A 24,509-nucleotide genomic window follows, 5' to 3' on the forward strand; every position below is an offset into this window, starting at 1 on the left:
ACATTGGTAACTTAAAATGAATCCTAGGGGACTGCATAAAGGTTGGCATGTCACCCTTAATAGGGACAGTATGAGTTTTGACAGTATGATTGGGAAAGGGTTAAGGTAACAACAACCTTTAAGAATCAGTGGAGAAATTTTGCAGAAGTATATAGACAATGGTTCTACTATTAGTAAATGGTATTGTGATATGCCCTGTATCTAGGGAATACAGGAGGAACGATTGAAGGATAACCTTAGAAGTTTTATAAGGAAAAAGGTAATATTCAAAATTCTCAAGAATAGAAATGTGGATAAAGGAAATATGACGTAATTATAATGATGCCAAGTGGGGCACGTGTTAAACCACGAGAAAGTATGGATCGAACCAGTAATGGTCGAAATTGTTCAGGGCAATTAGGACTTAAGAAAAAAAAAATGTTCTAAGTATGATTGAGAGTCAGTCTTGACAGTGATTAGCCTCTAAAGACTGAGGCAATAACTTATGGAAAAAAATGGTGATATTTTTTTTCCCATCTGATTTTAAGGAAAACATCTTCACTCAAGCAGTGATCGGAAATAAGGTAGAAAATTTATTTGGAGGTGGTTAAAATGACATTGACTGTAAGGAAATTTTACTATCAGGAAAGGCCAAAGAGGTGGCCGACACTTTAAGGGTAAGAGGATAATTATAGGCGCGTGTGCCAAAAGAATACAGTGATGATGGTTAAAAATGTGAAGGTTGAATTATGGTTTGGAAGATTGACATTCCTTCTGATGACTGTGCAATACCCAACCGTAATAGTAGTTGGTAAAGGTTTAATTCATGTAATCGCCATGAACGGGCTATCTATCTTAGGAGGTCCTATCTTGAGATAAGCCAGGACCATGTTTCAAAAAAAAAAAAAAAAAAAAAAGACTAAACAAACCTTTGAGTTAAGTCTTCTATTGAAGGCATATGATTACGAATGGTATTAACCTGCTATCGTTGCTTTGATTGAAACTCTTCTGCACTTTTATCTGCTTCATGTCATGAAGGTACGTCAGAGTTTGGAGTGTTCTTCATGAATTGTGATTGGTGGTTATGTTAACTCCTTAGGAGAATTAGATATGAGATGTATGGACTCCGTATGGTTAGTTATTAAGATTTCGTGGAAAATGAATGACTACAGTGGGTCAGTGGTGGACCATAGTAAGGCAGCAATGATTCTGCGAGTAGTGAGCTGATTACAACCATGAGAGTTGTGGAATGATTCTGCGAGTAGTGAATTATTATTCTTTCTTATCAATAGAGAGTCGTATTATTATACGAGGAAGGTTGCGGTGCAAGCATAGAATTCAAGTAACAATGATGTATAGAATGAGATCCCAGATTCGATTTTTGATGTCGAGGGAGTTTCAAAGGTGATTATGTATAAGCTCGAGGAAGAGTGTGGGTCCATGGAATGATGGACGGAATAGAAATATTTGGGCATGGGAAATATGAGGCTATAATGCTTGATGTTGATATAAATGCGTATATGTTTTGTTCTCCTATGACAAACCTCTATAGTTCAGAGGTAGGTTCCAAGCCAGATATTTTGAGGCAGTATATTTTTTTCATATATACAATTCTCTTCAATTTGTTCTTTTCTCTTCTTTTCATTTCATGTAAGCTGAGAAGAACAACCCTTCCAGAAGGGGAGGTATTGCCGAATGACTATCTATCTTTGTGATAGAAGCCTAGTAGGATACCACATGTTGTTTAATTGCTTGTCAAGTACTAAAGGCTGGCCACCTTCTGTACTAACTATGCGATATAACAAGTGTTCATGATCATAGTGATCTCTCAACAAATTCCTTTACTTCTATTTGATTGATCAAATTTTTGGAAAATAGAAACGACTGAAAAAGGAGTAATAAAGTGGTGGTAGTATGCGGAATGGGAACACATTCGTGATACTAAGGTTGACGTGGTTATTAAAAGATTATAGAACGCTAACGAGCAAAAGTATAACCAGTATAATATTAGGAACGGAAGGTAGTAGCGATTACGAACTGGAAAAGAATGGGTATTGAGAAGCAAGAGCTCTAATGATTGGAAGCTATAATGAGAGTCTGTGCAATAGACTTGAAAGAATTTGGAATGATCACTAAATTCGGATTGAGTTATCTTACGACAATAGATCATATGTCATTATCGAGATGTCGCCTTATGAGATCCTTGAGGGAAGACAATGTCGATCTCCCTTATGTTAGGATGAAGTCGTAGAGCACAAGATGCTCGGACCCGTAGTAGTCCAAAGGACCAAGGATATGATAGATCTAATCAGAGGACGGCTGGTAGTAGCCCAAGATGGACATGATAAGTATGTTGATTTGACACGCAAGGATAAAGAGTATGAAATAGGGGACCTGGTAATGTTATAGGTATCCCTTGGAAAGGATTGATGAGGTTCGGAAAGAAAGGAAAGCTAAGTCTACAATTTGTTGGACCCTTGGATATATTAAGACGTTTGGGAAGTTAGCATATGAGCTAGCCCTAACCCCGAACATGTAGCAGGTCGTAACGTGTTTCAAGTATCAATGTTAAGGAAGTGTAATTCAGATGCCAGTCAAATAGGGGCATATGAGCGCATAGATATGTAACCCAACGTAACCTATATGGAGCAACCAGGAAGGGTTATAGAGTGAAAAGGGACAAGTGCTTAGGAGAAGGGTTATCAAACTAGTCAGAGTTTGATGGTAGAACCACAATGTGGAAAATTGACTCGAGAGTTAGAAAGTGTAATGCTAAGAAAGTATCCCCATTTGTTTTCTATCTGATTCCGGGACGGAATCCTTTTAAGGAGGGGAGACTGTAATAACCCCAATTTTTGGAAAATTTTGAAACCCTTATGAATAGTGTTTTTGCTGAATAAGAAAAATTTTCATGCCACACTATATAGGGGTTCTGTTATGGATATTCTGGGATATTATTAGTACTCTATGAAGTATATAAGTGTATGTAAAGATCGTCAGAATCCAATTCCGAACACTTTGGTTTTTCCCGGAAATCCACAAGATACGGAAAGAATTGAGTATAAGGTAACAGGATAAAAAGGATTTAAATTAAAGGATTATAATGGAGGATCATAAAAAAGGAATATAATGTATTGAGAAAGGTTAAGGGAACCTAAGTAATAAGATCCCGGGTATGATCCTTCAAACGATAAACGAGAACGAAAGTTAAGCGAACCGTATAACAGATCAGCGGTCATTAGGCAAACAATTAGGAGGTTAAGCAAAGGGATTAGAGGAAGTGATGTCACCCAACCAATGAGAAGAGGACAAGGAAGGGAGGATGACATAGCAAAGTGATGCAAGCATGACATAGAAGGGAAGGAAATGTGGTGGATTGTTAACCACACAAAAACCAAGGGCAACTAGGTAATTCACTAAAGCAAACAACAAAAGTCAACCAACCAAGCAAATCATTTCATTTCACCAAGCAAAACACAAAAATATCTCTTCTTCTTCTTCAAGCTCTCGGGTTTTTTCTTAAAAAATGGAAGTCCAAGCTCCTCCACTTACTATTTAGCAAGGTAATTATCTAAGCTTCCCCATGGATAGTTACATGCTTCCTATAAGTTTAAGCTTCTAATTCCAAGCCAATCTTTTTCTATAAATCATGAAAGAAGATGGTGAATAGTGTTTTCAAGAACTAAAATTTGTGTTCTTGAAGTTTTGTTTAGATTAAGCTTGGATAAGGGCTTTAAAGATGATTCCAAGCCATTCTCTTGATTCTCCACTCTCCAAGGAAGGTATAAACTACAAACCCTAGCTTTAGTTTTGAGTAATTAGGATTGAATGTGTTTGATATAGCATATGTGAAGCATGATGCTTGAATGGTTGAAGTTTGGTTGAGTTTGTAGAGATTAGTTGGTTTTGTTGCATTGTTGGAGTTGTAAATCTTGGTAATTAGTTAAAGAACCTAAGTAAAGCTTTTAGTTCATGTGAGGAATAAGTATAAATGGTTAATGTGGATTTGTTGGGGTTGTTATGATGTGATAAGGATGGATGTTTGTTGTATGATGGATTTGAGGTTGAATTTGAGGTTGATTTGGAATGGGTTTGAATGGTTTAAACATTGGTAATCGCGTAAACATAGCCGTCGTAACGTCCGATTTTCTTTGGACTGTTTTTGTGCATAACATTAGGACCCGAGAACCCCCTGCTAGATTGTGACCACTGCCATGTTTAGATAGCTCATGTTACGAGCTTCGTTTTGATATGTAGTTCATTCGATTCCGATGCACGGTTTAGGAGAAACGACCGTTTTAAGTAACGGCGTTTCGCGAACGAAACTTTTCCCCTCGCCTTACTTTGAAACATAGGTTAAAGACCATAAAGGGTTAATTAATGTATGAAACATTTATGGTAAGTGTGTTAGGCAGTTGGGAAGACACTCGCGAAGAAATCGCCTTAAAACTCGTAAAGGTTAAATTATTAAAAATGGTGGAGCCGAGGGTACCCGAGTGACTTAAGCAAATCAGTGAGCGCAAAACGAGCGTTAGAGTCTAAGTTAGTTAAAGTATAGATTTACAAGTGAATTTGGTTTAATTCTAACTTACTTGTTGCTTATAGGTTACCAGACTCGTCCCGAGCCATTCGTAACCCCCAGTCGCTCAGGCAAGTTTTCTACCCGTTATACTGTTGCTGTGATGTAAATATATGTATATGCATTATCTTGTGATATTGCATGATTGTTATTAGCAAATTTTGCGATATATTGGAGCATGCTAATATGGTATATATGCATGTCTGTTTCGTAATCTGGTTATCTATCTGTTGATTTCAATGCTTATAGTTGCATAATACCTATGCTAGAAATAAGCAAGTAGTTGCGTATACCCTTAGTATAGGGGATAAAAGGTGAACATATTTCTAAACCGGGAGTCGATGTTCCCGAGTATATTATATATATATATATATATTTATTTATATATATATATATGGATATAGTTTTTAAAACTATTTAACGAATAAGGTTTATTCGATAACTTTAAACTTTATTTTATTATTGAGTATTATTTCGAATATTATTCGAGGACTTATGACTCCTTTATATTATTTATTGAATATTACTTGGATATTCATTTGAGGATGTATGACTCCTTTATTTTATTTAATGAATATTATTTATAATATTCATTCGAGGACTTATGACTCTTTTATATTATTTATTGAATATTATTTGAATATTCATTCGAGGGCTTATGACTCAGTTTATATTATTTAATGAATATTTTTGAATATTCATTTGAGGATCTATGATTCCGATTATTTGCTGAAATATATTCTTTATTTTATTAAAGAATAAGGTGTAAATAATCAAACTTATTTTCGATTATTCAAATAAAGATAATACTTTTATATAAGTATATCTTTGGTTATTTAATACTCGTTTCAAGTATAAATTTCAATACTTCTACTTCAATTATTTTTATAAAGATTATTCTTTATGGGAATATTATTTAATTAATAATATTCAGTCATTTTCTAAATATTCTGGGGACTGATTTACTTCATTAAATCAGCTTTACTCCAAACACTCTATAAAGTGTTTTCGAGTCTTCAAAATGATTTTTAAAAGATAGAGCGGATCCCAAAACTCATTTTTATATTTAAGATCTTCCTTTTAAAGGGGATTTAAATACTCGTTCAAAACTTGAGGGATCCGGCTCAGTGGTGTATTTTACATTCGCAACGAGGTTGCTGTTTTGAGAAAACATCTTGATTACTTGCCCATCATTCGGGAAGTAAGTCCATCTATTGAGTCGGCATAAGCAACATGGGCGCAGTGGGCGTCCATGATAGTGTAAGTGGCTCAGTGGGAGTCCATCAAATGCATAAGTGGCTGAGTGGCAGTCCAGCATAAGGTCTTAATTATGACCAGGGTGATGACCAGTGGGGAATTCGTCCATCTACTAGTAGAAAAGGTTACTTATGGGTATCTTTGCCTGATCAGCAAGATATCTGGTTTATGCCAAAGGTTTTCTTTTCCTTCCAAATTCATTGGATACTGCAACTCTGTTCATACTTTACATAACAGAGGTTCCAGGAAATGTTTTAGAGATATATATATATGTGGATATATATATATCGGGACTAAATAAAGTATCTCATAACTTTTTTATTCAATAATATTTCAAAGATTGAATCTATTCAAGTCTTATCTTGTGGTCTCATCAGTGGGATGAACTTTTGAAACTGGTTATAACTTGAACGGTGGTAGTTCAAGTAGTATTGGGAAAGAGATAAGTATATTGGGGTATTTGGTAACCTCATCTTTTAAACTTATATCTAATTAATAATTGTCTTATGAATGACAAAGATTTTCAGAAAAACGTTGAGACAAGGTTAGATATATGAGATCACCTTGCAACGATATTTTTTATATATACAGTTATACACTGGGATTTTGTGTATATTATGCATGGAAGAGGACTTCCAAGATTTTGAAAAGTATATATGTATATATATATATATACTGAATATTTTGCGACTTCATCGCATTAAGATATCAACTTGGTTCATTTCTTTTGACCAAGACTTTCATGAGTATTATGAGTAGGCTCATATATTGTAAATCATTATACATATTATTTTGGTGGGCTTGCTGCTCACCCTTGCTTTATTTCTTCATCACACAACAACAGTTAGGAAAGATGGCCAGACTCCAGCAGACCCAGCGCAAGCGCGTGGGAAGCGTTCCGCGTCTTCCCGTTGATGTTGTAGCTGCTATAGCTGCAGAGGTAGATCTATTGTAGATCAGACCATCTACTTTTGAGAATCAATTATGTATAATTATAACTTGTGGCAGATAATGGCAATTAACTGTAAATTTATCAAGTAATCATTTTGGGTTGTAATAACTTTTAAATTGTGGATTCAAAGACTTGTACTTATTTAAATTTCATCTCTGAGACTATAACGGGTTGTGGTGTGTGTTAGTGTGGGGTCACAGCATAAGGTTAGTATTATTAATTAAGTGAAGTGATATTGTGGAAAGAAAGACCGTGATGACCCGGATCCTCGACCCCGGATCTGGGGGTGTTACAAGGACAAAGAGGGAAAGATGACATCATAGCATGATATAAGCATGACATGGGAAGGAAGGAGGTGTGGTTGAATGAGAACCACACAAAGTCCAAGGTTAAATAGGTAATTAACTAAAACAAAAGCAAAACCAAATCAACCAAGCCAAACAAATCATTTTCATCAAAACACAAAATCATTTCTTTCTCTTCAACAAAAGCTTGCTCTCGGCTTTTTACTATTTCAAAGGCAAGAAAATTCAAAACTCAAGATCAAGGCTTCCTAAATTGGTAAGATAATTCCCTAATCATCCTTATGCATAGTTATGGCTATATCATGAGTTTAAGCACCCCATTCATTCTCAATCTTCTTCAATTAATCAATGAAGAAGACAATGAATAGTGATTTCAAAGTTTTTAACTTGTATTTTTCTTGTTTTCCTTTAAGATCCAAGCATCCCTAAGACTTCTCAAAGCTTCTGAAGGCTTCCTAGCTACTCCCACCACTTCAAGGAAGGTATATCATCTCCAAACCCTAGATTCCTATGTATAATAAGATGATTTTTATTATTATGGTGATAGAGTAGCTTGAAACTTGTTTGTTTAAGAGTTTGGGTTGGAATGGTGGTGGTTGATTTGTTGAAATCTTAAGAGTTGGTTAAAGAATGTAGTATAGTTTAAATACAAGTTTTGGGGTTAAGTAAATTGATTACAATGAGTTAAGTTGGGGCTGTTGTAATGTAGTTTAGATGGAGGTTTTATTGGGTTGTGAATTGGAGTTGAAATTGTGGTTGTTTGAATTGGTTTGAATTTGGGAAATCGCGTAAACATAGTCGTCGTAATGTCCGATTTACTTTAGACTGCTTTTGTTCATAACATTAGGACCCGAGAACCCCCTGCTAGATTTTGACCATTGCCATGTTTAGATAGTTCATGTTACGAGCTTCGTTTTGATATGTAGTTCATTTGATTCCGATATACGGTTTAGGAGAAACGACCGTTTCAAGTAACGGCATTTCGCGAACGAAACTTTTCCCCTCGCCTTACTTTGAAACATAGGTTAAAGACCAAAAAGGGTTAATTAATGCATGAAACAATTATGGTAAGAGTGTTAGGCAGTTGGTAAGACACTCACAAAGAAATCGCCTTAAAACTCATAATGGTTAATTTATTAAAAATGGTGGAGCCGAGGGTACTCGAGTGACTTAAGAGAATCAGTGAGCGCAAAACGAGCGTTAGAGTCTAAGTTGGTTAAAGTATAGATTTACAAGTGACTTTGGTTTAATTCCAACTTACTTGTTGTTTATAGGTTACCAGACTCGTCCCGAGCCTTTTATCACCCCCAGTCGTTCAGGCAAGTTTTCTACCCGCTATACTGTTGTTGTGATGTATATATGTATATGCATCGTCTTGTGATAAATGCATGTTGGTTAATTAGCAAATTCTTGCAATATATTGGAGCATGTGATATGGAATATATGCATGCCTGTTTCGTATTCTTGCCATATATATCTGTTGGTTCAGTTGATAATACCTATGCTAGAGAATAGCGGTAATTTGCATATACCCTTAGTATAGGGACCCAAAGGTGAAAACATTTTCTAAAACCGGGAGTCGAGGATCCCGAGTAGATTGTATATATATATATATATGTATGGTTATAGTTTTCCAAACTATTAATCGAATAAGGTTTATTCGATAACTTTATTTTATTAATGAATATTATCTTGAATATTCATTCGAGGACTTATGACTCCTTTATATTATTTATTGAATATTACTTGAATATTCATTTGAGGATGTATGACTCCGTTATTTTATTTAATGAATATTAATTATAATATTCATTCGAGGTATTATGACTCCGCTTATTATTTAATAATATTCTTTAATTTATTAAAGAATAATGTTTCGATAATCAAACTTACTTTCGATTATTCAAATAAAGATAGTATTTTTGTATAAGTATATCCTTGATTATTTAATGTTCATTCAAGTAAGAGTTTTAAAACTTCTACTTCAATTATTTTTATAAAGATTATTCTTTATGGAAATATTATTTAAATAATAATATCCAGATATTTTTTTTATTGAGACTGATTTACTTTATTAAATTAGCATTATTCCAAACACTCTTTAAAGTGTTTTCGAGTCTTTAAAATGATTTTTAAAAGTTAGAGCGGATCCCAAAACTCATTTTTATATTTAAGATCCTCCTTTCGAAGGGGATTTAAATACTCGCTCAAAACCTGAGGGATCCGGCTCTGTGGTGTGTTTTATATTCGCAACAAGGTTGCTGTCTTGATAAAAGAGTTTTTGATTACTTACCCAATATTCGGGAACTAAAATTCTTGGAACAAGTTAATCCATTAACAGGCATCGCCTGGGAAATATCGGTGAGTTTTCCTTTTCAACTAGATACGACTTCTTGGTGGAGTCGTATCAACAAGTTTCTACTTGGGGAAAGTGGGGGACGAGCTTTACGTTTCAGAGTCATGGATTTCATCTGAACTAGGAGTGGCGTAAGTGGCCGAGTAGCGCCGGCCCAGCCGTATTATTATATTGGCCCAAATGGCCTGGAAGTTCCGCTAAGGCGGTCCATTCCTTAGGAGTTCAGTGTTCGGTTGACAAGTAAATCCGACAGGTTCTCCTCTACATGTAGAAAATGGTGGGGTTGTACTACTACGACTGATCATCGTAAGTGGTCTTCCTGGCACGGCAAACTCCCGTAATGAGTTCATCATCCATTTGGATAATTCTGCAACCCTACCCGTAGCATTTCAATCGAAAGGCTACTAATGGGTGGTTGCCGAAGCATTGACAGGGGCAAACAGTTTTATTGGTGTATCCATTGAATGAAGTATCTCGTAACTTCATTTCTTTTCAAAATATTTCAAAGATCAAATATTTTCAAGTTTTATTTGTGGTCTCATCTATGGGATGACCTCGTGAATCTTATTATACTTTGAACAGTAGTAGTTCAAGTAGATTTCTAAAAATGGTATAAGTATAGTGAAGTAATTGGTAACTTCATCTTCTTTTAAAACTTATATCTAGTAAGTAATTATCTTACACATGATAAAAGATTCTAGTAAGTATCCATTTAGATACTTGTATTATTGTTATCGCTATATATTATCTTGCGAGCTGTAAGGCTCACTCTTGCTTTATTTCTTCATCACACAACAACAGTTAGGAAAGATGGCCAGACTCCAGCAGACCCAGCGCAAGCGCGTGGGAAGCGTCCCGCGTCTTCCCATTGATATTGTAGCTGCTATAGCTGCAGAGGTAGATCTATTGGTAGATCAGGCATTCTACTTTTGAGAATTAATTATGTATAATTATAACTTGTGGCAGATAATGGCAATTAACTGTAAATTTATCAAGTAATCATTTTGGGTTGTAATAACTTTTAATTGTGGATTCAAGGACTTGTACTTATTTCAATTTCTTCTCTGAGACTATAACAGGTTGTGGTGTGTGTTAGTGTGGGGTCACAGCATAAGGTTATTTATTAATTAAGTGAAGTGATATTGTGGAAAGAAAGACCGTGACGACCCGGATCCCTGACCCCGGATCTGGGGGTGTTACATAAAGGCACTCCCACAGAAACCATCATTGACGCTAAGACTAATAGTAAAGCATCCGGGCTTCGTAGTTATTCAGTTTCAAAGCTAGTCGGGAAAAGGCAAAGGTAAGCTTGTGAGTAATGTAAGATTCAGGTCACCTTTTACTAATATTTATTGAGAAGAAGCTGGGTAAAGTAATTTAAGCATATTGTAATTCTTGTCACCTTGAAGTGTTTATATGTCTTAATTTTTCACAAGAGGCATCATTAGTTCAAGAGAGGCTACAAGAATATCATTGACGAAGAAGTTGAGAGGGCTGTAGATTTCTCTAGGAGATGCAGTGAGGCTTTTTATTGAGCTAATTTAATGTGTAATGGTTACTGAATATAATTGATGGCGAAAAGTTAGTATAAAATTCTCATTGATGAAGTCTCTAGGCATCTTAGGAACTTATAATTGTTGTGTTACCATCTGAAAATAAACGTAGTACCAGTAGTATCCAACAAACTTTTATGGTAAATAACAATTGATTGTGTATGTTTTTGTGTTACATTTCTCCAATAGGCTTATTATCAGTCTGTTTAATTACTTTTTTTGGGTGGTGAGGAAATAATATAACAAGCCTTAATTTCAGGAATATTCCCCTCATTTTCAGCAATCATTTTGTTGGCTTTCAATCATATAATTGTCTTTATTTTGTTTCCTCAGGGATAAGTAAAGCAAAAAATATCGTCAGGGGGGAAATATATCTTTGTTAATATTGGACCGGTTCAAGTTCTTTGTTAATAATTTACTGATGAGTCTCGTGTAATTATTTTGGACCCTATGCTAGCAACAAACGTTATGTAAAATAGCTTCTCCTTGGTAAAGCCAAGTAGTCAATAAGTTTTTTGCTGGGGGCACTTGCAGCCTAGTGCATGTTTATAAAAGAATTGGTAAATGTCCAGATTTAGTTGATTTTCTCACATCAGCACTCAACAAAGTATTCAGTATTCATGCCTTTGAAATAGTATATTATATATGAATAAGCTGTCTTTCTGGGTTTCCTCAGTGTTGACAAATTGAGTTGAAATTATATATTATTTGGTGCGTGTTGTGTTGCCATTGCTATTGTATTGATTGGTTTTGCAACCGATATTGGATATGCAGCTGGTGATGACCTGACAAGTAAGTTGAAATAATATATTATTTGGTGCGTGTTGTGTTACCAGGCCATTGGATGGACAAAGTATAACTATGAGTAACTTTTTTCCGTCCACTTAATTATTCTTTTAAAATATCCCCAGAGTAGTTCCTTGTGATTGTATTGCTACCTTTTAATTGATTATTATGTTCTATGTATCATTGAATGTTTTGTTTCCTTATATTATAATAAGACAAGCTCCATAGATATGGACCGCTATATTGGTTATGACTGGATAAATATATCATTACTTGCAACTTGGAAAGATTATTATATTAATCATAAAATGGTGCAACCATGTCACATTTGATACTAATTGTGAGCAAAGTTGCTGCTTACCAGCGCCAATTTGGTCCTGATGGGGATGCTCTAACACCGTCTCCTGAAGTCAGGGCTGGTGCTCTTGCTATTTTCGTAGTACTGGGAATTCCTCTTATAAATATGCTAACAACCACATTCTGGTTTCTTAATTATTCGATACAGGTGACCTATAGCATTCCATTTGCTTTGGCATCCATATTTTCAGCTGGTTCTAAAGCAGGGAAAGGTAAAATTAGCTCTAAGCTTGTTTCAACAGTTAAATGTGTAAATTGTAATTGTCTTTCGGCTCTTATTAATGCATCATTTGATCTAAACTTGTTGAACATTCACTTACAGATGCTAAAACTTTGTACCTTTCATTCTTTACAATTGCATGATACTAAATCTCGACCTGTATCCTATCTGATTCAGGAGACCCTATAAATTTGTGCCGATGGAGGAGACCTTGTATCTTATAGTGAATCTGATTGACAGGTTTTTGGCCATTCAACCTGGTTCGGAAAAAGCTCCAACTGGTTGGGATTACAGCTCTTCTTCTCGCCTACAAGTATGAAGAAGTGGCAGTCCCGGTTGTTGAAGATCATATTGTGATCTCTGACAGGGCATACAATAGAATAGAAGTCCTTGAAATGGTAATTTTAAAACTTGTTTTTGATTTATTTGCTCTGTATATTGAGTATGAGTGTTATCTCATACATTATATGAGAAGATGTTTAAGTTGTTGCTTATGCTATGACTTAAAGTAGTTGATTTTTGTTATAGGATGGAATCAGTGTTTTGAGTTTTATTGCTCGAGCAAAGTCGTGATCAAGAAACCCGTAATCCTGACCATAGACTACTTGTGTCGGTAAATAATCATAGGCGTCAACTAGCAACTAGTCTTGAGACAGTAAAGTGGCACGTGAATGTCATGCTTTTTTGGTATTTTTCTTTGTTTATGTTGTTTTAGGATAGTTATTTGTTACAGCTATTTTAATAGCTTGAAGTATTCTACAACAAAATTAATCCTCTCAGGTCTATCAAAAACTTATCATCATCGTACGGGACCAGAAGTTACAGGAGCTTTACTAAGGAGTGGGAAGATGCAGAAGAATAATGGCGTTCCTCAAATGATATTTTACATGCTATTGTCGGTACCAAGTCAAATTCTTTGTATAGACAATAGTAGAATATATGGAGGGATATGTGTAGTACTTGATATTTGGATTAGATGAATCTGTTGTACCGGATGTTTGAATATTGGTTGTTAGATTTATAGATAATTGATATTATGCAGCAATTGGTTTTGGTAGTTCATTGGTTTTTGGAATCTATATTTTTAAAATGTGTATTAATAAAACAGGTACAAACATCATTACAATGGAAAATGATGTTTGTCAAAACTTAATATATCAGTTCTAGTGGACCATTGACATCAGTAAAAACCGATGTTAAATACTATAGCAAAAAAATTCTTAAAACAAAAAACTGATGTTATTAAGTATTATAGACATCAGTTTGCTACAAATAGACATCGGTTACCAATTAAGAACCGATGTCAAATGTATTGTTAACATCGGTTTTTGATGAAAACTGTTGTTACTGGTACTAGTAACATCAGTTTATTGGTTAAATTGAAAGATTTTGCTTAGCTCACATATATTTAAATTGATAAAAATACCATATTATGATGATATATGAAGATTTCCACAAAAATAATTACTTCTTACATGGGATCATTTGATTATTGAAGACTACTAGGTCAGCATCTAGCACAGTTATCCTCATAGGATTGAATAGTTACTTTAACAGACATATCACTTATCAGAGTTTAGAAACATATATCAGACAATAGTCAGTACTTAAACACATTTATCAATTAATCACAGAATACACAAAGAGATTAAATTTTGTAAATACTGATCATAAAGTCTGATAAAATAGAACATGACTAGGCAGATTTAGAGAAAGAACCTGAAATCATTCCAAGTTCATTTACCAATCTTGTAAAAGTGGCTTCACACAATGGTTTTGTGAAGATATCTGCTAGTTGTTGATCTGTTGGAACAAAGTGCAATTCCACTGTACCTTCATCCACATGTTCCCTTATGAAGTGGTACCTGATGCTGATGTGCTTTGTCATAGAGTGTTGAACTGGATTACCTGTCATAGCAATAGCACTTTGATTATCACAGTAGATAGGGATTTTGAAATATGTTAACCCATAATCCAGTAACTGATTCTTCATCCAAAGAATCTGTGCATAACAGCTTCCTGCAGCAATATACTCTGCTTCTGCAGTTGATGTGATAATTGACTTTTGTTTCTTGCTGAACCAAGAAACCAATCTGCCTCCAAGAAATTGGAAGCTTCCACTTGTGCTTTTCCTGTCAATTTTGCAACCTGCAAAATCTGCATCTGAGTAACCTATTAGTTTAAAATCTGATTCTCTAGGATACCACAATCCCAGATCAGCTGTTCCTTTAAGATACTTGAGAATTCTTTTCACAGCTGTTAAGTGAGGTTTCCTTGGATCTGCTTGAAATCTTGCACAAAGACAGGTAGCATACATGATATCAGGTCTACTAGCAGTTAGATAGAGTGGAGAGCCAATCATACCTCTGTAATCAGTAATATCTACTGATTTACCAGTATCCTTATCCAGTTTTGTTACAGTGGCCATGGGAGTGGATGCACTTGAACAATCTTGCATTCCAAATTTCTTCAGCAAGTTTCTGGTGTACTTAGTTTGACAAATAAAAGTGCCTTCTTCATTCTGCTTGACTTGAAGGCCCAGAAAATAGCTAAGTTCCCCCATCATACTCATCTGATACCTTGACTGCATCAGTTTGGCAAACTTCTTGCAAAGTCTGTCATTTGTAGACCCAAAAATGATATCATCAACATAAATCTGGACCAGAAGTAAGTCCTTGCCATGGTTGAGGTAGAACAGTGTTTTGTCTATTGTTCCTCTATTGAATCCACTTTCCAGAAGAAACTGAGCTAAAGTCTCATACCATGCTCTAGGAGCTTGCTTAAGTCCATAAAGTGCTTTATCAAGCCTGTAGACATAATCTGGATATTTGGAGTCTACAAAGCCTGGAGGTTGTTCAACATATACTTCCTCCTCCAATTCTCCATTGAGAAAAGCACTTTTCACATCCATTTGAAAGACAGTAAACTTTTTATGAGCAGCATAAGCCAAAAATATCCTTATGGCTTCTAACCTAGCAACTGGTGCAAATGTTTCATCATAATCAATTCCCTCCTGTTGAGAATATCCTTTTGCAACCAGCCTTGCCTTATTCCTTGTAATTATGTCATCACTGTCAGTTTTGTTTCTGAATACCCACTTTGTACCAACAACAGATCTATTCTTTGGTCTTGGCACTAGGGTCCAGACTTTGTTTCTTTCAAATTCATTTAACTCTTCCTGCATTGCTTGCACCCAATCAGCATCTTGAAGAGCTTCTTCCACTTTCTTTGGCTCAGTCTGAGAGAGAAAAGAATTGTAAAGACATTCATTTGAAGTACCTGTTCTAGTTCTGACACCTGCATCAGGATTTCCAATTATCAAGTCAGGTGTATGTGATTTTGTCCACTTCCTTGCAGATGGAAGGTTTTCTCTAGAACTAGATGCTCCCCCGTGTTCTATGCTGTCTTCATTTTCATTTTCTGATGCTCCCCCTAAAACTATGCTCTCTGAGTTGGATTCTTCAGAATTTAGATTTTCAGCACTATCAGAACTTGGCTTATCAGAACTTGACGAATCAGAACTTGAAGAGCCAGATGTATGTTCTGCTGTTTCTTGAGATGTGGTAAGATCTTGAGTATGCTCCCCCTGCATAGGTGCATCTTCCTTTGGCGTAGTCACCACAGTTTCAATAACATCAGCGTTTAATCCATCAGAGCTTACAGTATCAGGACTTAGACTGTCAGGATTTTCAGTATCAGAATTTGAGTCTTCATTTTCAAATTTCAGTTGATCATGATCAATAAAATCTTCAAGACCCGTAATCTTCTTGTCATCAAAAGAGACATTGATAGATTCCATGACCACTTTTGTTCTCAAATTATAGACTCTGAAGGCTTTTATGGAAAGTGGATATCCAACAAAGATTCCTTCATCAACTTTTAGATCAAACTTGGATAGCTGTTCAGGATGAGTCTTGAGAACAAAACACTTGCATCCAAATACATGAAAGTACTTCAGATTTGGCTTCTTTTTCTTCACCATCTCATATGGTGTTTTTCCTTGCTTGTTAATGAGTGTTGCATTTTGAGTAAAATAAGCAGTCTACACAGCTTCAGCCCAGAAGTAGGTTGGAAGCTTTGCTTCTTCAAGCATTGTACGTGCAGCTTCAATGAGAGTTCTATTCTTCCTTTCAACAACTCCATTTTGCTGTGGAGTTCCAGGAGCAGAAAATTCCTGCTTAATTTCATGGTTTTTGCAGAACTCTTCCATTATCAAATTCTTGAACTCAGTGCCATTATCACTCCTTATTGTTTTCACAGAATCTTTGACCAATTTATCCAGATGTTTAACATGATCAGTCAAGATAGATGCAGTTTCACTTTTTGTGTGCAAGAAATACACCCATGTATATCTAGTGAACTCATCCACTATGACCAATGCATATTTCTTCTTTGCAATAGACATGACATTTACTGGACCAAATAGATCAACATGTAGTAGATGATAAGGCTCAAGAATTGATGATTCAGTCTTGCTCTTGAATGAAGATTTTCTTTGTTTGGCCTTCTGACAAGAATCACAAAGGCCATCAGGAGCAAATACTGACTTTGGAAGTCCTCTCACAAGATCTTTCTTGACCAGCTCATTTATATTGTTGAAATTTAAATGAGAGAGTTTCTTGTGCCAATTCCAGCTTTCTTCAATTGATGCTCTACTCATCAGACAGATTGCAGAACCATCAGTACTTGTTGAAAGCTTAGCTTCATAAATGTTACCATGCCTGTATCCTTTCAGAACAACTTTGCCTTTAGATTTACTCACAACTTCACAGTGTTCTTCAAAGAAATCAACATGATAACCTCTATCACAGATTTGACTTATACTCAGCAGATTGTGTTTAAGTCCTGAGACCAGAGCTACTTCTTTAATGATGTCATTCCCAAGATTAATATTGCCATATCCCAATGTTTTTCCAATGTTGCCATCTCCATAAGAAACACTTGGGCCAGCTTTCTCCATAAAGTCTGATAGCAGGGCTTTATTTCCAGTCATTTGTCCGGAACATCCACTGTCCAGAATTAGTATATTTTTCCTGTTGCCCTGCAATCACAAAGACCACTAATGATTAGTTTTAAGGACCCAGACTTGCTTGGATCCTTTGGCCTTATCAAGTTTGTTAACATTTGCAGCATATTTAGCATCAGAGTTTATGTTAACATTTCTCTTATCAGAACTTATACTGTCAGACTTTGAATCAGAATTTACACTAGAAGGAACAATGGAAACTTTCTTCAAAGAAGGTTTTAATTGATAATAATCATAGTACAAACTATATTATTCCTTACAAGTATAATTGGAATGCCATAAACTACCACAATGAAAACAAGGATTTTGTGGTTTATATCTAACAGACTGACTCTTAACTCCTGATTTTGAAGGTAAGGAGTTAATTTTCTTATTCTTCCTGCAAAAAGAAGCCAGATGGTTAAAACTTCCACAATGATGACATGTTTTCCTAGGAGCATCAGGAACAGTTTTATAATTATTGCTTTTATTCACACCTTCCTTTCCATTCCTATTTTTCCTAGGTGATTTTACCTTGTTTGCATTCTTAACATCTTTCAGCTTATGCTTAAGCTGCTTCTTTGTCATTAAGCCTATGTTTACTTCAGCTGTCTTTTCCTATTTTAGTTTGTCAGAAGTTAATTCCTCTTTAACTTCTGATTTCTCATTATCAAACTTTACAGTTACAAACTAAACAGGTTTTAACTTTGACTTTTGCTTAACAACAGGCTTAATTTCTTCAGTTCCTTTATCATTCTTATCCTCTCCATAACCTAAGCCCTCTTTCCAATTTTCACTACTTAGCAAATTTTGAGTTGTTCTGCCAGAGTTAGTCCAAGTCCTGATTATCTCTTTTTCCTTTTCTAACTCAGTTTTTAGAGATTCATTCATTTTTAGCACTTCATCCCTAACATAAAAAGCATCATCTCTATCCTTCTGAGTTTGATGGAACATAACTAACTCTTTTTTCTAAGAAATCATTTCTTTTCTTAAAAGCAAGATTTTCAGAAGTTAATCTTTCACATGTTAAAGTTTGATCTCTATAATTAACAAACATGGTTTTAAGATATCTTCTCAACTCATTAATATCATCAGTATGAAAAGCATAAGTAGTCTGAGGTACCTTTGTTTCAGCAGCTTCAGAACTGCTCTCAGCACTTTCTTTATCAGCATTTGCCATCAACGTTTAGTTCTCCTCACTTTCAGAGTCTGAGGTATCTGTCCAGCTTTTCTGCTTTGTGAAAAGAGCCTTGCCTTTGTCACCCTTTACCTTCTTGCAATCAGGAGATATGTGGCCTTTCTCACCACAGTTATAGCATTTGACATTGGTATAATCTCCTCTATCAGACTTTCCTCCTCTGCCTTCAGATATTCTGAAATTCTTCTTATCAGAACTTGTGCCTTTCCTGGAAAACTTTTTTCCCTTCCTGAACTTTCTGTATGCAATCTTTGTGATTCCTTTCACCATAAGAGCACACAGCTTCATCATCTCCTCATCAGCATCAGTCTCAGGCAAGCTTTCAGAATCTGAGTCATCATCAGTTTCAGAACTTGATGACTCAGTATCAAACTTTGTAAAAAGAGCTTTACCCTTGTCTTTCCTTGAGGAAGCTGCTTTGGGGGATTCTTCTTCAGCCTTAAGAGCAACTGTCCTTGACTTTCCTCCTTTCCTCTTGCTTCTTTGTTCCATCTCAAGTTCATGAGTCTTGAGCATTCCATAAATTTCATCAAGAGTTGTTTCATCAAGACTGTAGTTGTCTCTTATTGTTGTTGCCTTCAAATCCCAACATTCAGGAAGAGCTAATAGGAATTTAAGGTTTGAATCTTCAAGATCATACTCCTTATTAACCAGTGACAGATCATTCAAGAGTTTGACAAATCTATCATATAAATCAGTCAATGATTCATTAGCCTTTGAATCAAAGTGTTCATACTCCTGAGTGAGTATTGTCTTCCTGTTCTTCTTAATTGTGTCGGTTCCCTGACACCTTGTTTCCAGAGCATCCCATATCTCCTTAGCAGTCTTGCAGTTAATTACCCTATTTGACATTACATTATCAATGGCACTATGCAGTAAGTGTCGTACCTTAGCATCCTTAGCAATTGATGTTATATCTTCAGCAGTATAATCACTCTTTTCCTTTGGTACGGTTTTTGCTGCTTCACCTGCAACTGCAACAGCGAGCTTGGTTGGTTTGTGAGGCCCTTCCTTGATTCTATCAAGATATTCTGGATCTGTAGCTTCCAGAAACATGGTCATCCTCACCTTCCATATGGCATATTCAGATGGTCTCAGTATGGAAACTCTGATAGTTTCATACCGACTTTGAATTTGTGTCTTTGGAGGTTCTTCAGTTTTGGTAGGCTTAGTTGGAGTTTCTGTGTCAGACATGATTGTGTTTGGATCTTTAACTGTATGTGTGTTAACAGATTAGCTCTGATACCACTTGTTAGGTCACACACACTGTAGAGGGGGTGAATACAGTGTAAATTACAATCAAATCGAACTTTAATATCTCAAGTAACAGAAAACAAACTTTATTGAAACAATAAACTCTGTTACAGTATGGAACTGTTACCTCTCAGTGATGAACAAATATCACGAGAGCTGCTAGGGTTACAATGAATAATCTTCTCGAATATGATAACACTTATAGTGTAAACCCTATGTCTGTGTTTATATATTACACAGTTACAAGATAATCGCTAATTGATATGGAATATAATTCTGCTTCCTAAAATATATCAATCAGATATCTTTTCTTCTAAGTATTCCATTCTTCACGGAACTCCTTCTTCATGCATATCCCTTCTTATGTTTATCTCGATCTTCTTTCCTTTAATCAGCTACTATCCTTATCTGATTGTCCTTCAACACTTAAGTTCTGATATCCAACTTCTGATGATTATCTCCTGATAATATAAGTACTGATATACTTAAGTCCTGACTTTCAGTATAAGTACTGATTCCCAGTTAAGTACTGATTTGTCCTGTTAAGTAAGATCTGAAAACTAAACATAAATCATATTAGCCATGATATTATCAAATATATCTAACAGTCACGATCAGTTATCATCCAGGGAAAGCAAATGTTGTAGCAGATGCGCTGAGCAGGAAAGAAAGATTGAATCGGTTAACTTCGTGTGAAGACTTAATCAAGGAATTCGATAAATTGGAAATTGAGATTCGTATTCCCAATGAATCTTCAGAAGCTATCTACACTATGACCTTCCAACCGGAATTGTTAGAAAAGATTCGCCGCTGTCAAAATGAAGTGATGAGTCAAGATGACGACCTGACGGGAGAAGAAATCACAACTCAGAAAGATAATAAAGGAATTTTACGCTTTGCGTCGAGAATCTGGATCCCTAACGTAGCAGAATTAAAAGAAGAAATAATGTGAGATGCGCACAATTCGAAGTATTCCATTCATCCAGGAAGTACAAAAATGTATCGTGATCTGAAAGAAAACTTCTGGTGGCCGAACATGAAGAAGGAAATAGCTGAATGGATAAGTAAGTGTTATACATGCCAGCGAGTTAAAGCGGAACATCAACGTCCGAGTGGATTATTACAACCATTAGACATTCCAGAATGGAAATGGGAACATCTAGCGATGGATTTTGTGGTAGGACTACCAAGGACAAAGGCAAATCATGATGCGATATGGGTAATCATTGACAGACTCACGAAGTCGGGACATTTTCTACCAATCAAAGAAAGATTTTCACTCGACAAGCTAGTGCACATATATCTCAAAGAAATTGTGATGCGACATGGAGTTCCAGTATCTATCGTGTCTGATCGAGATCCTCATTTCAACTCAAGATTTTGGAGACAATTTCAAGAATGTCTTGGAACTAAATTGAACATGAGTACCGCTTATCATCCGCAAACCGATGGGCAAAGTGAAAGAACTATCCAAACGATTGAAGACATGTTACGAGTTTGTGCGATCGATTTTGAAGGCAGCTGGGATGAACATTTACCTCTGGTGGAATTTTCTTATAATAACAGCTATCACGCCAGCATTGGAATGCCACCGTATGAAGCATTGTACGGGAGAAAATGCAGATCACCAGTATATTGGGATGAAGTTGGAGAACGCAAAATTTTGGGTCCAGAACTAATTCAACAGAAGAAAGAAAAGATTGAACTCATTCGAAAATGACTCGATGCAGCGCAAAACAGGCAACGCAAATATGCAGATCAAGCCAGGAAAGATATGGACTATCAAGAAGGAGAAAACGTACTACTCAAAATATCGCCATAGAAAGGATTAACCAGATTTAACAATAAGGGTAAATTGAAACCACGATACGTTGGACCGTTTGAAATTTTGAAGAAAGTGGGAAAAGTTGCATACGAATTATAATAAAATATGTGTATTAATGTGTCATTTATGTGTGATTATCTGATAAACCCTAACTGTTACGTGATACGTGTATCCTATGTCATTTCTGTATTTTTAAGGTATTTTTCAGATATTTTATTATGCATTCATAGGTTTTATTTCAAACGTTTTACAACCCAAACGATGATTTGAAAGCCAGTATTTCAAATAAAATAATGGGCCTTATTTTTCATCAAATGGCTTTTACAATCGCCTTGTTCTGAACATCTAGATAATTTATAAATTTTCTCGTTTTGCGAAAAATGACTTTTCCGGGCCCCATTGGGTGTCAAAAACCCCACAAAAATCATATTTTTATTTTTATAAAATTATAGGACTTTCATTTATATTATTTCTTTGCATTTTTGCATTATTCACAATTTTTGGGAATTTTTGGCATATATATTGCATATATAAAATATTTATAAATTAAATTTTAATACTCAAAAATTATAAAAATTAGGGTCCAATATTTTTATTTAATTATAATTAGCCCCTTAATTTTAATTTGGAGTATTATTTTTAATACTATAAATAGCCTAATTTTTATTTAATTAATTACAATTAATCATTAAAATCTGTAAAATTACCAAAAATCCTCTGAAATCGGGTCGGGAAGAACAGGTTCGGGTCAGGAATTCAAGTCGTGATTTTGATCTGATTACAGCACCAAAACAAGTGATTCGAGTATCCAAATTGAAGGTTTTGATCTGTTCTTTCTGTTTCTTGCATCAATTTCACGTTTTATTGCATCGTTTTTTATTTTTGATTTCTAAGGTTTATGTTTGAATTAGGGCTTTTTGATTATGGGGTTATTTTGATGTTTTGATGATTGATATAGCTTTGTTAGATGATTTACAGTCGATTCATGGTGTTTAATTGAATAAACGATGCTTGGATAGTGATTCACGATTTCTAGGGTTTAGGTCGAATTTTCAAAACACAACTCGATGAATTCTGTGAATATTTGGTTCTTGTAATGTTAGGGCTTTGATTGTATATGTTCTTAGCTTCATTTTGCACTATATAACGTTTGATGTTATGTACAAATGAGTGATTTGGATTTTTGGCCGGAGTTCTTGATGATTTTGATCGGAGAATGATATCCAGGGATGTTTCTGGTCGATTTTGGCCTGAAACAGATTGGGGAAGTAGTTTGGGATGTTTTGGGATCAAAAACGGAACCAAACGGTGTCCGTTTGGCCAGGAATTGGACTCGCCGGAGTTCGGTGAAGTCGCCGGATTCTGGGTTTAAACCCAGATTCCGGTGGTGTTCTTCACAGACCCGGAATCCAACCCGGTTGACCCGCTTCTAGAACCCGGTTTTGATCCACCTTGTCAGATATCTGTTTTCTGACATATGTTTCTGGAAATTATTTTTACTTTTTATTTTTATTAATTTTAAAAATCAGTTTTATTTATTTTGTAAATTGATTAATTAATTATTTAATTAATTATTTATATTATAAATAATTCTGAATTATTTTCTAAAAATCAGATTGAATTATGTTCTTAATTATTTATTACTTATTTATTACTTATTAATTATTTAAAAGTGATTAATTATTTTGATAATTAATCAAATAATTTTCAATAAATCATAATAAATTCATTTTAATTTCAAAAATTATAGAAAATTTATTTTTAATTCTGATTTTCTTAAATAATGATTTAAAAATTATTTTTGGGTTTTAAAAATTAGTAATAATTATTTATAATGATTAATAAATGGAATTATCAGTATTTAATTAATAATAATTCAACCGTTAGTCCGTTTTGCGTGAAACGAAAGCCTGTTAACTCAGAAAAATGAATCCTTTTCATTAAAAATAATATCAAAGCTTAATTTCTTTTAGAAGTTAGTTGATTTTGTGACTTGTTTGATTATCAATCGAGTTACGTGCCGAGACGAGTCCAAAAAATTCCGGAAAAATGGGAAACGAGTCAGATAACGATCAGTTTAGTGATCAGCGAGTCGATTTTGGTTCTAAAAAAAAACTATTTTTAACTATAAAAATGATTATGTGCTTATGTGTATTACGTGGTTAATTGAGTCTTACTTGCTTACATGTAATACATGAGTCGGTCATAAGCGCATGGGTAGATGTTAGAATCGGTTTGAAGTCGATTCAAGATGCAAATGAAGTATGACGTGACTTAACCAGTCTGTTTTGCCAACAGAAGCTAAGCCATTCAGGCCAGTTGAGTCGGTAATAGTCGAAGGTGATAGACAGAAGTGATTCAATTGCAGTGAGTCGCGCAAAAGGCAAGTTTTTCCCCTATTCTACTTTCAAAATAGTGATATTGATTTAAATGTTTATCACATTTACATTCTCTTGATTATTGTTCTTGATCACTAATATACAATCCCTATTCCTTTGTTCATATTTCATTTCAATTCTTGATTTCTCCGTTTCTTTGGATTCTTGATTCATATTCTGTTGGTAACACATGGAGATTGATATATTCTAGTGTTTGGAATATATCAAAGCATACCGATTGTCCCGGTTACTAAGCGATGGACTGGATAATGATATTTTGGGATTGAGTGTGTCTTAATCCTGAGGACCGGGATGACTGGTGCCTCGACGTGGGTCGTAGTGCCTGGGTACCCGACTGGATCTATATATTGAGATATGGATCTACATTATATTCTGACTGATTAGCAGAATATAGATGCGAACTTGTGTCCAGTTTAGTTTATTTGTACTCGCCAGTAATGGCCTTCTTTTTATTCTCGTGAGGTTATATCTTTGCAGATATACC

The sequence above is a fragment of the Apium graveolens genome, chromosome 4 (assembly GCF_009905375.1).
Source record: "Apium graveolens cultivar Ventura chromosome 4, ASM990537v1, whole genome shotgun sequence".
Taxonomy (NCBI): Eukaryota; Viridiplantae; Streptophyta; class Magnoliopsida; order Apiales; family Apiaceae; genus Apium; species Apium graveolens.